This window comes from Pelobates fuscus, chromosome 6, assembly GCF_036172605.1.
Source record: "Pelobates fuscus isolate aPelFus1 chromosome 6, aPelFus1.pri, whole genome shotgun sequence".
In the NCBI taxonomy this organism is placed as follows: domain Eukaryota; kingdom Metazoa; phylum Chordata; class Amphibia; order Anura; family Pelobatidae; genus Pelobates; species Pelobates fuscus.
The window spans coordinates 131340481-131361026 of NC_086322.1; positions in this window are offsets into that span (position 1 = coordinate 131340481).

Genomic DNA, 20546 nt, shown 5'->3' on the forward strand with positions numbered 1-20546 from the left:
TGGCATAGAAGCTATCAGCCTGTGGCACTGCTGAGGTGTTATGGAAGACCAGGATGCTTCAATAGCGGCCTTCAGCTCTTCTGCATTGTTCGTTCTCATGTCTCTCATCTTTCTCTTGGCAATGCCCCATAGATTATCTATGGGGTTCAGATCAGGCAAGTTTGCTGGCCAATCAAGCACAGTAATCCCACGGTCATTGAACCAGGCTTTGGTGCTTTTGGCAGTGGTGGCAGGTGCCAAGTCCTGCTGGAAAATAAAGTCAGCATCCCCATAAATCTCATCTGCGGAAGGAAGCATGAAGTGCTCCAAAATATCCTGGCAGACGGCTGCGTTGACCCTAGACTTAATGAAGCACAGTGGACCAACACCAGCAGATGACATGGCTCCCCAAATCAACACAGACTGTGGAAACTTCACACTGGACTTCAAGCATCTTGCAGTGTGTGCCTCTCCATTCTTCATCCAGACTCTGGTTCCTTGGTTTCCAAATGAGATGCAAAAGGTGCTCTCATCAGAAAAGAGGACTTTGGACCACTGAGCAACAGACCAGGTCTGCCAGGTAAGGCGCTTCTGACATTGTTTGTTGTTCAGGAGCGGCTTAACAAGAGGAATACTACATCTGAAGCCCATGTCCAGGAACCGTCTGTGTGTGGTGGCTCTTGATGCATTGACTCCAGCCTCAGTCCACTCCTTATGAAAGTCCCCAACACTTTTGAATGGCCATTTCCTGACAATCCTCTCCAGGCTGCGGTCATCCCTGCTGCTCGTGCACCTTTTTCTTCCACACTTTTCCCTTCCACATAACTTTCTATTAATGTACTTTGATACAGCACTTTGGGAACATCCATCTTCCTTATCTTTTGAGGCTTTCCCTCCTTATGGAGGGTGTCAGTGATGGTTTTCTGCACAACTGTCAGGTCAGCAGTCTTCCCCGTGATTGTGATTCCTACTGAACCAGACTGAGAGAACATTTCAAGGTTCAGAAACCCTTTGCAGGTGTTATGGCTTACTTAGCTGATTAGAGTGGTACACTGTGAGCCTTTTCACAATATTCTAATTTACTGAGATTGTGGATTTGGGGTTTTCATGAGCTGTAAGCCATAATCATCGCACTTATGACAACTCCAGACATCAAACAGCACAGCCTTGCCCAAAACACTGACTCCTCCACACACAAAATTCAGCCACCACAAACAAAACATTTAACCAGCACAAACATGCACGCTCAGCCTCTCCCCCATGTACTGCTCTCCGCCTCCACAACACACTAGACACATTCTCACACACACACACTCAATAAATTAGGATTATGGGAGAATTAAATCTGGTCCAGGCTCTCTTCCCTCCTTTCTCTGCCTCCTCCTCTTCTTCGATGCTCAACAATCTCTGTTAGCTGGGAGGAAATGACCGTCATAAACCGTGATATTGTTTAATCCATTGCTTCTCATAATGGATTGGAGATGTGCATGCTCAACTAAACACCACACTCCTCCAATCAAATGCTGCTATTAGTCTTAGTAAGTGTCATGATCTGCTCTGCTCTGTTCTGATGTCTGGACTTGGCTTCTGGTATCCAGTACTCCTGTTACTATTCTTGTTTAGTTTTTCTTGGTTTTTGGTTTTCTAGTCTATGTCTGGTTTTCTTTATTGCTGGGTTTCTGGGTTCGTTCTTATATTCCGTCCCTGGATTTCCCAGTCTCTTGGTTTCATTTAAATGTTTGTTTTACGTGACACACCCATTTGTTTTCAGTCATTTATTTTGGTTTCAGAGTTACTGCAGGCAGCTGCTCAAGATTTCTGCCCTTTCTTTCAGGTAAGTACTATTGGTCTAGTATGGTTCTTTTAGTGAACATTAGGCAGTGTAGGACCTGCCGAATATGGGGTACATTGGCGTTGTGGCAGGCTTATGCAATGTATGATCATATAATGTAACTAAATCCCCATACTTTTCTCATTAGTGCTTAGTTATGCCTCCTCTTGTTTTGCCTAATATATCTTGTCTTGTTTTAGTTTGTATACCCAGTCCATGTACAGTCCTGTACAGTCTTGCCCATGTTATGTTCATGTTTTCCTCATGTCTTGTGTATATGTTCTGGGTTTAGCTTACTATCCTTCTCTGGTTCTGGGTTCTATTAGTTATGTCTTGTTTTCATGTTTGGTGTCTGTTCTAGTCTTGCCTTGTTTCTAGTACTGGATACAATCTTGCTGCAGAGCCTCCCTATTAAGCTCCTGGGAGGTCTGCTTAATTTCCAAGCTCCTAGTTCCTGGTATCCGTTTAAGCTGATTCAGGGTCTTGGTATGTGGCTGCACAAACGCTGGTGCTCAACACCAGGGGGAGTGCGGTTACCCTGCTAATCTACTTCCACACTGTGACTCCGACTCTGATCATCAGGCATATTGGGTCCCGGTCCTGCTCCGCCGCCTGGATAGTGTCTGGGTCCCGGGCACCGGACCGCCTCCTTGACAGTAAGGTAGACAGTCACTAGTAGTGGATTTAATCATGCAATGTAAACATTGCAGGTTCTATAGAAACTTTTGAGATGAAATGGTCTGGGTGACTATAGTGTCCCGTTAAAGTGTCACTCCACATCCGTCACTCCACACACTTTAGCTTGTTGAAAATGTGTGAAGAGTGTCTGCTTTTTTCATTTTACAAAATAGCTGATTTCATTAGAAATTGACACTTTTCTAATTTAACCTGGTTACAGTCCCTGGCTTTCAAGCAAACATGTCCTGTTACTTCATAGTTTAGTTAGCTCAGTGGAGATCAACTTAAGAGGCAGCAATTGCCCATAGGTGAGTGGGCTTAGAAGCAGATGACTTTCAAAGGCAGCAGACAAAAGAGCTGCAGGTTTTGCAAGCTGTTTTTATATATACACCCAATGAAAAAATGCATAATTAATTACATGCAGGTTTTCATTTGGGGTATATCTACCAAACAGTGACTTTTATTTATTTTGTATTTAGGAACTGGAGTGTCCCTTTAAACTCCATCAGGGTTATTCACTTAAGTCAGAATTGTCAGGAAATTAACGTTAATTCAAAGGGAAGTTCAAGTTTAAGGCCAAAATATCCAAACTGGAAACAGAATTGAGTAAGATTTTTTTTAAAAAAATATTATCCTATTTGAGCCTAAATTTTGAAATTCACTTTAAATGGCTGGCAACTGATAATTTAATAACAATCTGAAAGTGCTTTTGGGGTATGGAGGGGTCCTTTAAAGGATCACTATAGGGTCAGGAACACAAACATCTATTCCTGACCCCATAGTGCTAAACCCACCATTTAGGTGGCTTCCCCCCCACCTGGTTCTCCTCATAACAATGCATTGAATCAATGCATCTCTATGAGGAAAATTCAGCGTCTGCATGCAGAGCGTGGGGACGCTGGACGGCAGTGCTGCTTACTGTGCAACCCTGAGCCAGGAAGCCCCTCCAGTGGCCATCTGAGGAGTGGCCACTTGGAGGTGTCCCTAGGGGCAATGTAAACACTGCCTTTTCACTGCCTTTTCTCTGAAAAGGCAGTGTTTGGATGAAAATGCCTGAAGGGAGCCATTATAATCACCAGAACAACTACATTAAGCTGTATTTGTTCTGGTGACTATAGTGTGAATTGTTGGAAATTCAAAGTGAATTAAATGTTCTTATTTTATGTTTGTATCAGATAGTTTCTAGGAGAAATTAAAAGTTTTATGTAAGCATATTAAAGCAGCATAAATTCTGTATTCATTGTATGCAGTTTCCTCGTCCGGGGGAAATATAAAACCTGTCTCGCAGATAAAGATAATCATTTGTTTTTTTATCTAACAGTGGAATTTAATTGTAACTCCTTCTGGCTGAAGTGAAAGATACCAAGAATTTCTTGGAGGAGTTGTTGCTTATACTGCCAACCTGCCAACACGAGCCAGGCGTTTCCCATTGAGCAATATGAGCCTGGATTGGAGTGAGGAACATTCCAGAACCAACATCAAAAGATTCCATTGCACTCATACAATATTTCACCACTTGTTTGATTCTGATACTACTACACACCCTGTTAACTCCTTCCTGGGTCTACACATAAAACCAAGCCCTGGGAGCCACGCCCTGCTTGTGTTTGTGTAACATTGTCTTTTTGTGTGTATGATTGAATGTTTGTTTAACCCCTTAAGGATGGTGGGCGTTCTATGCCATCCTTGGGGACCCGGTCCTAAACGCAGGCGAGCGGCATAGAACGTCCCCGCCATCCTTAATAGTTACCCGGTTGCCGGCGATCCCACGCCGACGATCGCGGTGGGGGAACTCACCTGGCATCCCAGGGAGTCCCCCTGCTTCCGATCCGGCCCTCCTGCACCATGTGATCACAAGGTTCTTGCAAGGACCTTGCGATCACATGGACGGCATAGCCGTCCACAGCATTGCCAGCAGGGGGACTGCCTGGAATATATTTTAATATCAAAATCCACGTACAATGATATTGATTTATATTAAAAATGAAATATGTAAATACGATAAAAAATAAATAATATATATAGGTAGATATATATTGATATCAAAATACACGTAGAACTAAATAAAATATATATATATATATATATATATATATATATATATATATATATATATATTAATTCTACGTACATATTTATGTAATATTTTTACATAATTAGGTAATTTTATTAATTACAATGTGCGGGACCTGCCTGACAACCCAGGCCGAAAGTATAGGGAATTAATTTGCTAGCACTATATTTAACCATATAACTTTCCAAGACACCCTAAAACCTGTACATGGGGGGTACTGTTTTACTCGGGAGACTTCGCTGGACACAAATATTAGTGTTGAAAACAGTAAAATGTATTACAACGTTGATATCGTCAGTGAAAGTGAAGTTTTTTTGCGTTTTTCACACACAAACGGCACTTACACTGACAATATTATTGCTGTGATACTTTTTACTGTTTTTAAACACAAATATTTGTGTTCAGCGAATTCTCCCGAGTATAACATTACCCATCATGTACAGGTTTTATGGTGTTTTCAAAAGTTACAGAGTCAAATATAAGGCTTACGTTTCAGTTTTCTCACATTGAAATTCGCCAGGTTGGTTATGTTGCCTTTGAGACTGTATGGTAGCCCAGGAATGAAAATTGATGGCATACCATTTGCAATAGTAACCAAAGGTATTGCAAATGGGGTATGTCCAGTCTTTTTTTTAGTAGCCACTTAGTCACAAACACTGGCCAGAATTGGCGTTCAAATTAGTTTTTTTGCATTTTTCACACACAAACAAATATCAACACTAACTTTGGCCAGTGTTTCTGACCAAGCTATGGCTTCATCCATTGATTTCTCTGAGGGAGGTGTAAAGGATTCTCCTATACTCACCTGTGTTCTTTCGGTTATATCCTCTCCCTGCTGTTTAACTAATTTTGGACGTTTCGTTTAACTATGTGTTCGGAAAAATGTATTTGTTCTACCGAACGGAGACCACCCTGGGTAGCAATTAGAACTTGGAACGTTGAGAAAACCGCAACTTATTTGAGTGTTCCTAGGTGGCCGCCATTCGGCATACAAACATGTGCCGAGAACAAAGGATGGCGGCCATCTTAAATCTCCCGAATGCGGTCAGCGGGACTTACGCATGAATTGCCTGGAACTATTTTCGGCATGGCAACCCTTCGAACGTCCGGTCATTATGGAAGTCCCGGGTGACTACTTTCTATTCAACGAATCAAACCAGCATTCGGGAGTTTGAATCAACCGAACAAGGGGAGCGTTTTCATATAACAAGATGCATCATTCTTATGGTAGTTTTCGTGTAATTAGGCGCGAACGGAGACCGGCTCTTGCTACTGATTTCATGGAACTCTAAATCGGATACCACCACATGGCGAGTCGGTCAAACTTCCACACGATGCGACACGGAAACTACTGAATGGATTTTCTTGAGATTTGGATATGTGACTCCCAGTATCCTCAGCTACCCAGGGATGTATATTTGTATGTTATGCAGAAAGTACTTTTCTAAAAATGTTCCAAAATTTTAATATTTCTGGCCAGCAGATAATTGAGTTTAGTATGTTGCTGAAACTCAATTATCTAGCCTGGCCCAGAGGAGGAGTCTGCTATTGTATAAATTGAATGCCTGTTGCTTCCAGTAAATCAGTCTTGTTCCAGCATTAAGCTTTGGCTCATGTGTGGATTATTTGGCGATACTAGCGATATTTATTACTCTGTGGATTACTTGGTGATTATATTTTATGGGAAGAAGGGAATGCTTGACGGAATAAAGGATTGTACCGTCACAGGAGGTTCTAGACTTTACAATGTGGGAACTACCAATGGTGGCAAGATCCCCCATGCACTAATAACTATTTGACAACAAATAAGTCTAGGAGCTGGGAAAAGATCAAAAGATAGACTTTTATGCTTTTAATAATTATTGCAAATAGGAGGTGGGTTGTGCAGAGCTAGTTACAAGTACACTGTAGCATTATGTACATAGGCTTGTATTCAGTGGCGTACATACCAGGGTCGCGGCTGCGACCGGGCCCGGCCCACCAGGTCGCCGGTATCAGTACGCGGCGCGCGAGGGAGCTGAAGAGGAAGCACTCAGGGGAGAGTGCTCCCTCGCCTGCCCGCCGGGTGACCGGCCCCCCAGAAGCCCAGCAGCACCACTGGACCCCAGGGAATCCCCTCGGGGGGGGGGGGTATTCCTAACGCTATAGTGTTCCTTCAAACTCTGGTGCTCAATCATCTACTGCATTCAATTAAGGTTTTAAAGTGACATTATAGGCACCCAGACCACTTCATCTCAGTAAGACGCAAAACATAAAGTAAAAACATATAGTAAGGTGATGTAAGACACAAAATATATATATATTTTTCTGCTCCCCTCTCAGCCCCTATCCTACCTCACAAACTCTCTCTTTCACAATACACACACAATGCCAGGGCCGGACTGGCCCACCGGGATACCGGGAAATTTCACGTTGGGCCGCGGCATCTGGGGGCTGCGCAAGTATGTGCCACCGGGTGGCCGGTCCGGTGGCACACTCTCTCTATCTCGGTCTCTCTCTCTATTCACCTCCCCCCCCACCCACCCACCTTAGAGGAGTCAGGGGGCCGGCAGCATTCCACACTGCAGCCTCGCCGGTCCGGCAGCACTCTTAATGATGAGGGCTGAAGGGGGAGGGAGCATATCTTTACCATGCTCCCTCGCGGTTCCCACAATTCACAGCACGGATGCTGCTGGGGATTTTGGGAACCGCGAGAGAGCATGGTAGAGATATGCTCCCTCCCCCTTCAGCCCTCAGCAGTAGGAGTGCAGCCGGACCGGCGAGGCTGCAGTGTGGAATGCTGCCGGCCCCCTGACTCCTCTAAGGTGGGTGGGTGGGGGGGGAGGTGAATAGAGAGAGAGACAGAGGGGGGGGGGGTGAATAGAGAGAGAGACAGGGGGGGGTGAATAGAGAGAGAGACAGAGGGGGGGGGTGAATAGAGAGAGAGACAGAGGGGGGGTGTGAATAGAGAGAGAGACAGAGGGGGTTGTGAATAGAGAGAGAGACAGAGGGGGGTGTGAATAGAGAGAGAGACAGAGGGGGGTGTGAATAGAGAGAGAGACAGAGGGGGTTGTGAATAGAGAGAGAGACAGAGGGGGGGGTGAATAGAGAGAGAGACAGAGGGGGGTGTGAATAGAGAGAGAGAGACAGAGGGGGGGGTGTGAATAGAGAGAGAGAGACAGAGGGGGGGGTGTGAATAGAGAGAGAGAGACAGAGGGGGGGGTGTGAATAGAGAGAGAGAGACAGAGGGGGGTGTGAATAGAGAGAGAGACAGAGGGGGTGTGTGAATAGAGAGAGAGAGACAGAGGGGGGGGGTGTGAATAGAGAGAGAGAGACAGAGGGGGGGGGTGTGAATAGAGAGAGAGACAGAGGGGGGGTGTGAATAGAGAGAGAGACAGAGGGGGGGTGTGAATAGAGAGAGAGACAGAGGGGGGGTGAATAGAGAGAGACAGAGGGGGGGTGAATAGAGAGAGAGACAGAGGGGGGGTGTGAATAGAGAGAGAGACAGAGGGGGGGTGTGAATAGAGAGAGAGACAGAGGGGGGGTGTGAATAGAGAGAGAGACAGAGGGGGGGTGTGAATAGAGAGAGAGACAGAGGGGGGGTGTGAATAGAGAGAGAGACAGAGGGGGGGTGTGAATAGAGAGAGAGAGACAGAGGGGGGGTGTGAATAGAGAGAGAGACAGAGGGGGGGTGTGAATAGAGAGAGAGACAGAGGGGGGGTGTGAATAGAGAGAGAGACAGAGGGGGGGTGTGAATAGAGAGAGAGACAGAGGGGGGGTGTGAATAGAGAGAGAGACAGAGGGGGGGTGTGAATAGAGAGAGAGACAGAGGGGGGGTGTGAATAGAGAGAGAGACAGAGGGGGGGTGTGAATAGAGAGAGACAGAGGGGGGGTGAATAGAGAGAGACAGGGGGGTGAATAGAGAGAGAGACAAAGGGGGGGTGTGAATAGAGAGAGAGACAAAGGGGGGGTGTGAATAGAGAGAGAGACAGAGGGGGTGTGAATAGAGAGAGAGACGGGGGGGGGGTGAATAGAGAGAGACGGGGGGGGGGTGAATAGAGAGAGACGGGGGGGGTGAATAGAGAGAGACAGGGGGGGTGAATAGAGAGAGACAGAAGGGATGGGGGGTGAATAGAGAGAGAGACAGAAGGGATGGGCGGTGAATAGAGAGAGAGAGACAGAGGGAATGGGGGGTGAATAGAGAGAGACAGAGGGAATGGGGGGTGAATAGAGAGAGAGACAGAGGGGGGAGTGCCACAGGGAGAGGGGGGAGAGTGAGACACAAGGGGAGAAAGAGGGGTGAATAGAGAGAGACAGAGGGGAAAACTCTAGCCCTGGAGATACGGGCTAGAGTTCACTCTCACCACTGCGACCACCAGGGATTCCTGGTGGTCCAAGTGGTGAGAGTGAACTCTAGCCCCATACAAACACTGCCCACACACACACCATACACATTCACACACTGCCCCCCCCCCCATACACACACACACACAGACCCCCATACACACATTGCCCTACACACAGCCACCCATACACACATTGCCCCACGCACCCTACACACTGAACCTTTCACACACATTGCACCCCTCACACATTGCACCACTGCTCCTATACCCTACTACAGCCCCATATCCCAGCAGACCCCAGGTAAGTTGTCAAACTGTACTTAAACAGTTTGACTATTTACTCTAGGAGCGGGTCCTGGCACTCCTGGCACCATACCCACTACACAGAGCAGTAGTGGTTATTGTGCATGGATTATTTCTTTAAATAATCTATAGGTGCCCCTCCTGAGATCAGGCTCTGGATCCGACACTGATTTTTTTTTTATATATTATATATATATATATATATATATTATATATATATATATATATATATATATATATATATATATATATATATATATATATATATATGCCTATAATATTTACACATATATTAATGTACATTTATATATGCATAATACACTGAGAAATGCAATTGATGTGTACAATATGTAATAAGCAGATATTGTCCCAGTCTTGTTGCTCGGTACATACTCCAGCACAATAACATATTTAAAGTGAAGAGTGCACCTACAGGACCTCAAAATAAACAAGATAACGTAATTTTTTACAGTTGTGCCCTACATACATTCACCATTTCAGTCCCGTTACCAAGCTTTCCTTAATATGTCATGGTAGTTGGACTGAAACATTGGTTATATGCATAGGCACGTCTGCTTAAAATAAATCTGCACTCTTTTTTTTTTTTTTAAAGCCTATATGTGCTTTTTTTCACGTTGGAGTAATAAGTTATGTTTTCTAACTCTGTATCTGCACACTATGCTGGCGCGACGCATTATGGGGCTGGTAAATAATTTTTTTCCAGGGCTGCTTTTAATTCCCAGTCCGGCCCTGCACAATGCATCCCTATACATTTACAGAAACACACAATGTATCTCTACACACACACACACACAGAAACACACAATGCATCCATTACACACACACAATGCATCCCTTACACACAAAGACAATGCATCCCTTGCACACATACACAGAAACACACAATACATCCCTTACACACACAATGCATCCCTTACACACACACACACACACACACACACACACACACACACTCAATTCACCCCTTAGAGACAATCAATGCACCCCTTACAGACACACACTGCATACCTTACATACACATAAACACACCTTGAATCCCTTACACATACAAACACAGATTGACGCAATGCATCCCTTACACACACAATAAATCCCTTACACACAAACACGCACTGCTTTCTATCCTTTACACAAAAACACAATACATCCACTACACAAAAACACACTGCATCGCCTGCACAAACTGGTATCCCTATACTCTACATTCCATAAGCACACACTAGATCCTCTATGGGTGGGCCTTATGGGCATACTCACCGCCAGGCCGTGGGGGCGCAGACCTTGAGCTGTGTAAGGGGCCACCAAAAATGGAGCTGCTTCCCGTTCCCCCAGAACATTGATTTTTGTGACCACAGTTACAAACAGCCTCCAGAGAGCCTGTTCTACACCAGGCCAGTGGAGCCAGGCTGCAGCCAGAGCCCATCATCATCCTCATCTGATTGTAAGTAGGCAATCTAGTATATTATTCATGGCACTAATCTCTAATTTACCTCACATTAAAGGGACACTATAATCCCCAGAACCACTGCAGCTTAATGATGTGTTTCTGGTGTCTATAGCCTGTCTCTGCAGGCTTTTTAATGTAAACACACACAGTGTGCAGCACTGCCATTGGTTCATATGACAGATCATATGGGTGGGGCATTGTGATGTCACATGGTGGGCAGCACATATGGGGGGGGGGCGTCAATTTTTTATTTTGCCTAGGGCGGCAAAAATCCTTGCACTGGCCCTGTCTGCTAGATAATACTGGACGTCCACACGCTTTGCATAAGAACATCCATCGTCAGCTAAAACTCTATAGGAAAACATTGATCCAATGCTTTCCTAAGGGGAAGTCCTAATGCGATCGCGGCACTCATTGTGCATGGTCCCCCCATTGACGGAGGAGGAGTGAAGGCAGAGCCTGACCCAGCACAGAGGGATATCGGCACTGGAATCAAGTAAGTGACAAGAAGGTTTTCTACTTTATCAGCATGGGGGCGGGGGGGTGGGGAGGAGGTAACAACTTTGTATCCCTAGCACTATAGTTTCCCTTTAAGAATGCAAGTTCCTTGATGCATGTAACACATAGCAAAAAACAAAAATCTAAAAAATTCAACTGCATTTGCTTCTGATTTTCTGTCTTGGCATTCTGTATGTAACACTGGGTACTGAGAAAACCAAGCACACTGGGTCAGTAAGTGCGATAGAAAATATTTTAGAACGAATTCCACAAACATCTATTTTGCTCCTGTTCACTCATGAAATCACGCCAAGTGCATGGACAGAATTCTGGCTAGCTATGAATAAATATTTTTTTATATCTTCTTGTACTGTTTGTTTTTCCAGTAACTGCAAAGGTGACTGGGTTTGTCCAGCTCATAATGGGCGCTTGAAAGCTGTGCTAAGGAAACTGATTGAGGCAGACATAGTACAACCCCTGCACATACTTTGTGGTGCTAAATTCCATAAGAATTTGCATCGGCTTGATTTCGCAACAAGAATCATGCGAAGATCTTACCGTATGTTGTACAATAAAGATATTATCTTGTACAATACTGATAAAACCATTAAGCAGTTTACCGTACAATAATATTGCATTAAGGGAAATGCGCCCACTTGCAATAATATTTTATCTAGTAGGTGTTAATCATATGATGACTACTAGTAAGTAAGAAAATGAAAACATATTATAACATATAGAACTTGGTAGATTATTGATTCACTGAGGTTTTAGTTTTCAAATGTTTGGCCTCTCACAACTACCAACATTAATATAAATATCCAATATGGAAGGACTCTCTGGTGAAGTCATGTAAGATATAGGGCTCAATTTAAAATTCTGGTTCTTGCTTTTAAATCTCTACATAATGCTGCTCCCACCTATCTATCCTCCCTAATACACAAGTATGTCCCGTCTAGGACCTTACGCTCTGCTGAAGACTTCCGTCTATCTTCTGTCCGTACTCCCACCACTGATGCTCGCCTTCAAGACTTTTCGAGGGCTGCACCATTCCTGTGGAACTCACTTCCCTCCTCCGTTAGATGCTCACCCGGTCTGCACTCCTTCAAAAAATCATTAAAAACCCACTTCTTCATATAAGCGTATCAATTAAACTGTTAATAGCTCCCAACTGATTCTTCTCTTGCAACTGTCATTAGTCTAACACTATCCTTACTTTTTGTGTCACTTTATCCCACTCCCTCTAGCATGTAAGCTCATTGAGCAGGGCCCTCAACCCCTATGTTCCTGTGTGTCCAACTTGTCTGGTTACAACTACATGTTTGTTCGTCCACCCACTATAAATCCCTGCGGAATTTGTTGGCACTATATAAATAATATAATAATAATACATAACAATTCACTTTTGTCAGCACAGCAATAGAGTTAAATCTCAGTAAGTGCTAATATAAATGGGGTCACAGCAATCGGGCAATTCAGAAACAATAATTTATTGGTACAGGTAGTAAGTAGAAGGTATGCTTCACTTGGTAGACTTGTCCTTTAGAACTCAGGGTAGGTGGCAACTAAAACGTCTTCTTTATTTTCATCTTAGCCTTAAAATAGCATCAGCCCTGGATGTGGAAAAACAAACAAACAGAGGCCATTAACCCCTTAACCCCTTAAGGACCAAACTTCTGGAATAAAAGGGAATCATGACGTGTCACACACGTCATGTGTCCTTAAGGGGTTAAGGACACATGACATGTGTGACATGTCATGATTCCCTTTTATTCCAGAAGTTTGGTCCTTAAGGGGTTAAAATAGCCTGCAGATTCACAGTTGTGGAGGAAGTCTGGAAGATGTAAGAAATAAGACGATTCTTCACAAATCTTATCATGTATGCGCTAAGCGATGACATAGGTTTTCACTATGCATTGCATGAGAAGACGCCCTTTCCCAACATCTTTCGCTCAAGATAATTGATCATAAAATTAAAGCCATAGCGTTGCCTTTCAGGAAAACACGTAATCAAGAGATTGGCAATTTTGCGTACACATTTTTTGTTTATTGAAAACTCAGAAGTGACAGGTCTGTGCTAAGCCTTCTTCATTTTTCTTGCAGCCAACCAAGTTTAACTTGACTGCTGTTGACTTGATCCAACAGAGTTTTGATTAAGTGCTTGGAGTACGAAATGCATTAGACAATGGTCCCATTTACCCTATTTTGCTGTCCCTACCTTTGTTTATTATCTGTGTCTTTTGGCAATGAATATAAAAAAAAAGTACATAATCATATAATTATTATGGTTGGAGGGTTGTTTTTTTTTTTTTGCCTTTCCTTAGTTGGGGTCTGAACAATATATTTCACTGGGTGTCGTTGGGAGGTGGAACCTCAGCCAGAGACTCGTATGTATTGTGTACTTTATATATATATATATTTCTAAGACCAAAAATAAGTGTTGTGCTTGAGACTTCCAGCCTGTCCCCTTTTTTTCCCCAATGTTACTGGAAATCAACATTTCCCAGCAATTAACAATCTGGTATTGCAACTAAGAACTAATAGCCATAAAAAAGTATATCACATGAGTAGAATACACTAATAAAATGAATCATTCTAGAAAAACTAAATAAACAATAACCAGATTTGATGATGTGTTTTATTATGCAACAAAATGTAAAGAGAGCAGAACTGCTTTAAGATCTTGGTTCTAGAATATCGAAAATATTGGTTAAATATGCAAGTGGCGTAGAGAACATATCGTGCGGACTACTGATGCTACTTGTATATTCATGTTATTTGCAAGTAAAACAGGTGTAATGAGCATGTATTACTGTAAAAGACAACAAGATCTGTCAAGGTATTGAAACATTAATGTATACACTGCTGAAAGAAACACAATGCACTTCCACATAATAGCACACGGTATTTCAGTTGTAGACAGATTCTAGAACTGGGTAGGCAGCCTTGTGTATTTAACTTTTCAGTCTGTTAAAATGAATTGCTAGCAATCAACAGCCCACCTTTGGTGAATCATTTCCTTTGATACAACACTGATTTTGCTCATTTTGTGTAAACATTAGGCAAAGTGATGCAATGTGAATGAAAAGTGTTAGGAATATAAGACCATAGTGACAAACGTGTGGTTTTGTTTTTGCTTGATTGGTTCAAATATGCATGTTTATGTGACTGAAAAGTATATGTTTTGTTTTCAGCAGACTATTTTTTTTCTCAATATATCCTGCTATTTGACCTTGTCTTCTGATAATCTCTGGAATTCAGTAGCTCTAAAACAAAAACTGTATGGAGAAGAGATTAAGTGATTATCCGAAAGCCCACATAGCAAAATATCAACTCATCCTCTGTTTGTGTGTTAAAGTAAAATTTATTAAATCACATAGTTTGTCTCTCAAACATGAGTTTTACAAGTGTTCTTAGTTAGTGGAAAATCAAAATGTCAGCATAAACATACAATTTAAAACAGTGAAAGTAAAAATAAAAACCACAATAGAAATTAATAGAAAAAAAGAAACAATATCAAACGAAGCCAATAATACAGTCTGAATGTATGTGATTTTCAGCATATCAGTGGTCCCCAATCAATCTGTTAGTCTCCTCTAAATAACCCCTGTTTGATAAATGCTGCACTTACTGCACTAACCTGCTTGTATAACTGATTTTTTAGTTCACACTGTACAAAACAACTGATATTATACAACTGGAACAAATAGCCAGGGGGGAGGCCAAATTAGGCACTTCCAGACATACGTTCGATGTTGATTGATCCACTTCTAGAATTTTGCCCCAGAATATCCTTTTATACGTAACCCACAGCATTGTTATTGTAAAAAGTCAACCACAAAAAAAAAATAACATACACGTTTCAAGGATGTAAGTGCTATCATTATATTGTGCTGGGCCTGTGCTAGCAATGTGACTCAAACAGCATACAATTGCAATTTCTCACTAATTTTTCCATTATTTAGATTTTTATTATTCCACAAGCAGTTACACAAACCAGTGGCAGAGACACATCAAGTGTGAGATCACTGTTTGATCTTTAGTTACAATTTAACAAAAGCAGTAAATAGTGTTAAAGAAAAACTCCATTGTTATTAATAAATACATGTATAACAATGGGGAACATTCAGTTAACACCAGAAATGGATATCCGTAATAATTATTATTCGTTTGGGTATTATCTAGTGCCAACTTATTCCGCAGTGCTTTACAATATTATAAAGGGGAAAATGTAACAATAAATGAGACAATTTCAAAAGGTTACAGGATCAATAGGTTGAGGAGGACCCTGCTCACACAAGCTTATAATATACAGTTAAAATATATCAGTTTGGCCATCTATTCAACAGTAAAGTGAACGGCTGTAAGTACATACCAGTACCTCCTGCCTATCTCAATAGAAAACTGTGAATAAAATAACCCTACATAAGTTCTTTATCTCTGTCATTCTCCTTCTGTTTACAGGTAGATAATGTCACATTTCTGTGGAGTAAAGACAGTTGAAGACCACTGATTATTATTTAATTTGTGCAAAATAATACAAATGTGGTTAAAACAGGAAACATACAGAAACATGCATTTATCAACAAATACTTCAATCATCCCTACCTTCTACAGAAAAGAAAAGAAAGTAAATACACGTGTTTGAATTAACCCTTCATGTTGATGGGTGGCTTACGTTGGTTGACCCAATAAACTGAACATGTGATTTAATGGTTATAATATATATATATATATATATATATATATATATATATATATATATATTTATTTTTTATTTATTTATTTATTCTGAATATGACATTTATCATGTGCTTTGTGAAAGTGGTTTTAGCTAGTGGCATAATAGAGCTACATTTGTGCAGTGTACTAAGAGCAATGCTGTGTTATTGGTAAGACATCAAAATGTGCTGTCTGAGCTGAAGAGAAAAATAATCAATGGCTAATTGTTTCTAAAATTGTTCTGCCTGATGATTTAGGACAGTGGTCACCAATTTGCAGATTTCCGGGTTTTTTCAAGAATACATTGCATCATTCTTAACCAATATGGCACTATGTGTCTAAAGATGGCAGTATTATTCCAGCAGCACTTGAGTTGTTTGGCAGATAGTCAGTCTCTTATATGAATTAAAGCAATGGGAGAGATTTAACATGCACTGTTGTAAAAAGGGAGGAACCGCCAGCCAAATGCAACTATTGGTTCCATTGGCTTCTATGGGGATTGTCCCACTTTTAGTATGTTAGTCCAGTTTAGAACAGACCACTTTGGTAAATTCTCCTCATAGAGTTCCTCTATTAATGAACTAGAGGATTATGGGTATTGTCCTTTCAGTTTCACGTGGTCCCTAATGGATTTGCAATCATATATTTCAGCTGTTTTCATGTCTATTGCTCTACATTTGAAACAGACTTTTTTGGGTTTTGCTTTTATAAATATCTTTCTCCATTTCATTGTCTAAAGGAAAACTGTCATTGTTTTTATTATAGTTTTTTTTTTTTTTTGCAATGCATACACACAAGTAAATACTTGTTTCCAGTTCATCTCAGTTTATCATTACTTATGTGGCCAGCCATCTCTAAGAGGAAGTTTGTTTCCATCTCAGAAATGTACCCTGAACTGATTTGTACACAGTATTTGCAGATAGATTGTGCATCTCATCAAATAGGTCGTTGGCTGCCCCCATGGAGCAAGCATGAATGCACTAAAAACATTTATTAAAGGAACACTCTGGGCACCATTATAACAAATATCATTGATGGTGCCATCTTACCTTAAAGAGTTAAACAGTTAACATACCTTTCTCGTGCATTTTTCTAAATGAAAAGTCAGTGATAGGTTGATGTTCTCAACCTATCACCAGCACCCAGTGTGAGGCTTCAGCGTTTAAGACGAGCACAGAGTAGGAGACACCGGGACCTGGAAGTTGGTTGCCATATAAACCACTTAAGGGTTAAACTGTTTGTAAATGGTTTATTCCCTAACGTTAAGATGGCACCCTAGACCTGGTGGCAGTAGTTTCCCTTTAACTTACAAGTAGTGATTACAAACTAATGCACAATTAGGTAACGAAACATGTTATCTTTTCAGTACTAATAAAAATTATAGACCATTTTCCTTTAACACCAAAGCCATTTTCCTTCTCTCCTGCGATATACAGTGCCCCCCACTAATATTGGCACCCTTGATAAATCTGAGCACAGAAGGCTGTGGAATTGTTTCTTTATTGAGTAACCTTTTGATCTTTTGTTCAAAATAAATACACAAAAATACTCTACTCTCATGGATATCAAACAAGGGCAAACGCAACACTTGTTATAAAAAAATGTTTTTTTATATATATACGTGGCACAATTAGCACCCCTATGAATTTATATGAGAAAAATATATTTGAAGTTTATTCCCATTGATATTTTATATTTTTGTAGTATACCTGGGTGACAAGGAACAAGAAATTGTTCAACGATGACTTCCTGTTTCACCTGGGTGTAAATTGTAGGTAACACATAGTCCAATTCCATTAGTAATTCATCACAATGGATAATACCAAGGAGTATTGCTGTAATGTGTAGCAAAAGATTGCTGAGCTTTACAAAATGGGAAGTGGCTGTAACAAAATAACAAACGCATTCAAAAATGCCCATTCCCACCAGTATCTACTCTCATCCAAAAACAGACTCCAAATGGGATTGGGTTCTAAAGTCAGATGAAACAGAGCCTTTTGGCAATAAACACCAGAGGTTTTAAATATGGTGGTGGCTCTTTAATGTTTTGGGGCTGTTTTTCTACCAAAGGACTGGATATTTTCTTAACCCCTTAAGGACCAAACTTCTGGAATAAAAGGGAATCATGACGTGTCACACACGTCATGTGTCCTTAAGGGGTTAAATACATGGCATCATGGACTCTATGAAACATCAACCGATATTAAATGAACACCTAACCTCCTCTGCCAGAAAGCTTAAGATGGGGAGTGGTTGAGTTTTCCAGGAGGACAGTGATCCAAAACAAAATCAACGCAAAAATGGTTTACTGACCACAAAATCAAGATATCTGTATGGCAATCCCAGTCCCCTAACTTGAACCCCATAAAAACCTCTGTGGTGAACTGAAGATGAGAGTCCACCAGCCTTGACATCTGGAGAGATTCTGTATGGAGGAATGGTCTTAGATCCCTTGCCATGTATTCTTCAATCTCATCAAGCATTGTAGGAGAAGATTCAGAGCTGTTATCTTGGCAAAGGGAGGTAGCACAAAGTATTGACTTAAATAATGCCAATAATTGTGCCACACATATATTTAAGACATATATACTTTTAAACCTGTATTGTGTTTGCAATTGCTTGATATCCATGAGAGCAGAATATGTTTGAGTACTTTTTGAACAAAAGATCAAATGATTAAACAATAAAGACAATTCTTCAGAGCTTTTTGTCCTCATATTTATCAAGAAGAGTGACAATATTAGGGAGGGCACTGTACATAACATAGAGTAGGTAGTCTTTAAATAGATAAAGGTTCAGTGGACTTAACGTAAAGATTTTACAAAAGCCACACGTAAGAAATGCCAGAATTTGGTCCAGCTGTCTGCTTAGCTAGGAATTTAAGCCAAACACAAAAAAAAAAACGGATCTACGAGAAACACACTGATCAGAGGAAGCAAAAACAAACCTATTGTGTTTCTAGTGATAACTGGTGTCTAAGAGCATTTTATGTGTGATCAATATTTTCTGAATTTCTAAACACATTTGCTCAATACTTTCCTTATAATGAGTTCATTATTCTTTCCATTCAAATACAATAGTAACTTAAACCACTCAGGCAATGTCCTTCTTGCCAAATGACCATTAAACCATCATTTAATGCTTCCCCAAGGTGTCTAGTTGCATGTTATTGATGAGATTTATAAGTGAAACCATGAATTGAGTACTCATAGTTTCATTAATTGTCATGCAAAATACCTACAGCTCAATTAGAGTGAATTGCTCAGCTGGATAAGAAATATACTTAACACCATCACTATATAAGCATCCTACATACAGAGCTAGATTAATATCTTATCAAAGCATAACAATACCTGCTGGTGTATGGCAACCAAGTGCATTGCATGAGTATAGTTGGACAACACTACGAGTTTTCCAGACACAATTAAACTTGGTGACTGGAGACACAACATGAATATACATAAGGACTAGTTAATGAGTTGGTTAATCAAGTTAATGAGTATTTAGTTACTCAGTTAATGAGTTAATCAAACAATATAAAGCAAGCCTCCACATGTGGTACTAAATTGCTTTGATGCGTTTAAAATTCAGATGGAACTCATTTGGCTAAAAGTCATAAAGCCCTGCTTGAAAAATGTGTAGAATGTTTGTTTAAAATATCCATTCAACTATACTAATTGTTATGCAATCCATAATTTTTTATATTTATTTTTTTAATTGAATACATGTAGACACTATTATTTTCTAATATTTGTTTATATTGATAATAGTTTGAGCAGTCAAGAAATGTATAGGTCAGTTCTTTAGCAAGGGAGCATTTTGTTTCCACTTGCTTTCCAATGTCATGGTGTCTCGAAATGGGTGCGTTATACAGTCAGTATGTTGGTCTGAAGCTGGAGGTCACATGGAGTACACATGAAAGCACACTGCTGTGCATGTGTGTGGCCATGACATATGCACTCCAGTTTCAGAGAAGAGTGTCAGACAGTGCTGCTTATAATGAGTTAATCTTCATTTTCTGAAAACAGAAACTAAATGGCAAGCAGTTCATGCCAGATCTAACCTCTCCAAGCTGTCCATCTTCACCCAGAATCAATACTCAATTAAATCTCAGGTTGAAAGCGTATAGCATGTTTCTAATGAGATAAAATACACAATGGGGCGAAAAAATAGAAAAATTCAGCGCCCAGAGACACATCGCCTACCAGACATCCGACTCTCCTTTGAAAGGCCCGTGCCGCGGCCGATATCCAAGATGGCGCCGGAAGCCAGCACAGAACAGGAGATGTCGGATGACTCCCCAGAGGAGGACGAACCCCTTACACCGCAATCGGGCAGGGAATCCGAATCATCCGAACCAGACGAGGACTCAGCCCCTGCAACAAAAGGGGACATTAAAAAGCTCCTACTGGACCTCAGAAAGGTATGGAAGGAAGACCTACAAGAGGTCCAGGCAGAGGTGGTGATAGTCTAAAACAAGGTCAGAGCTATAGAGGCAAAAGAAGCAAAAAGAGAAAGCCAAATGCAGGAGGCTAGAACGCAGATGGAGGGACTGACATCGCAAGTGCAGAAGCTGAACCGCACGGTAACAATGCTGGAAACGCGCCATAGACGTAGAAACATACGTCTCAGGGGAATCCCAGAGATGATTGACACAGAGAAGCTGCT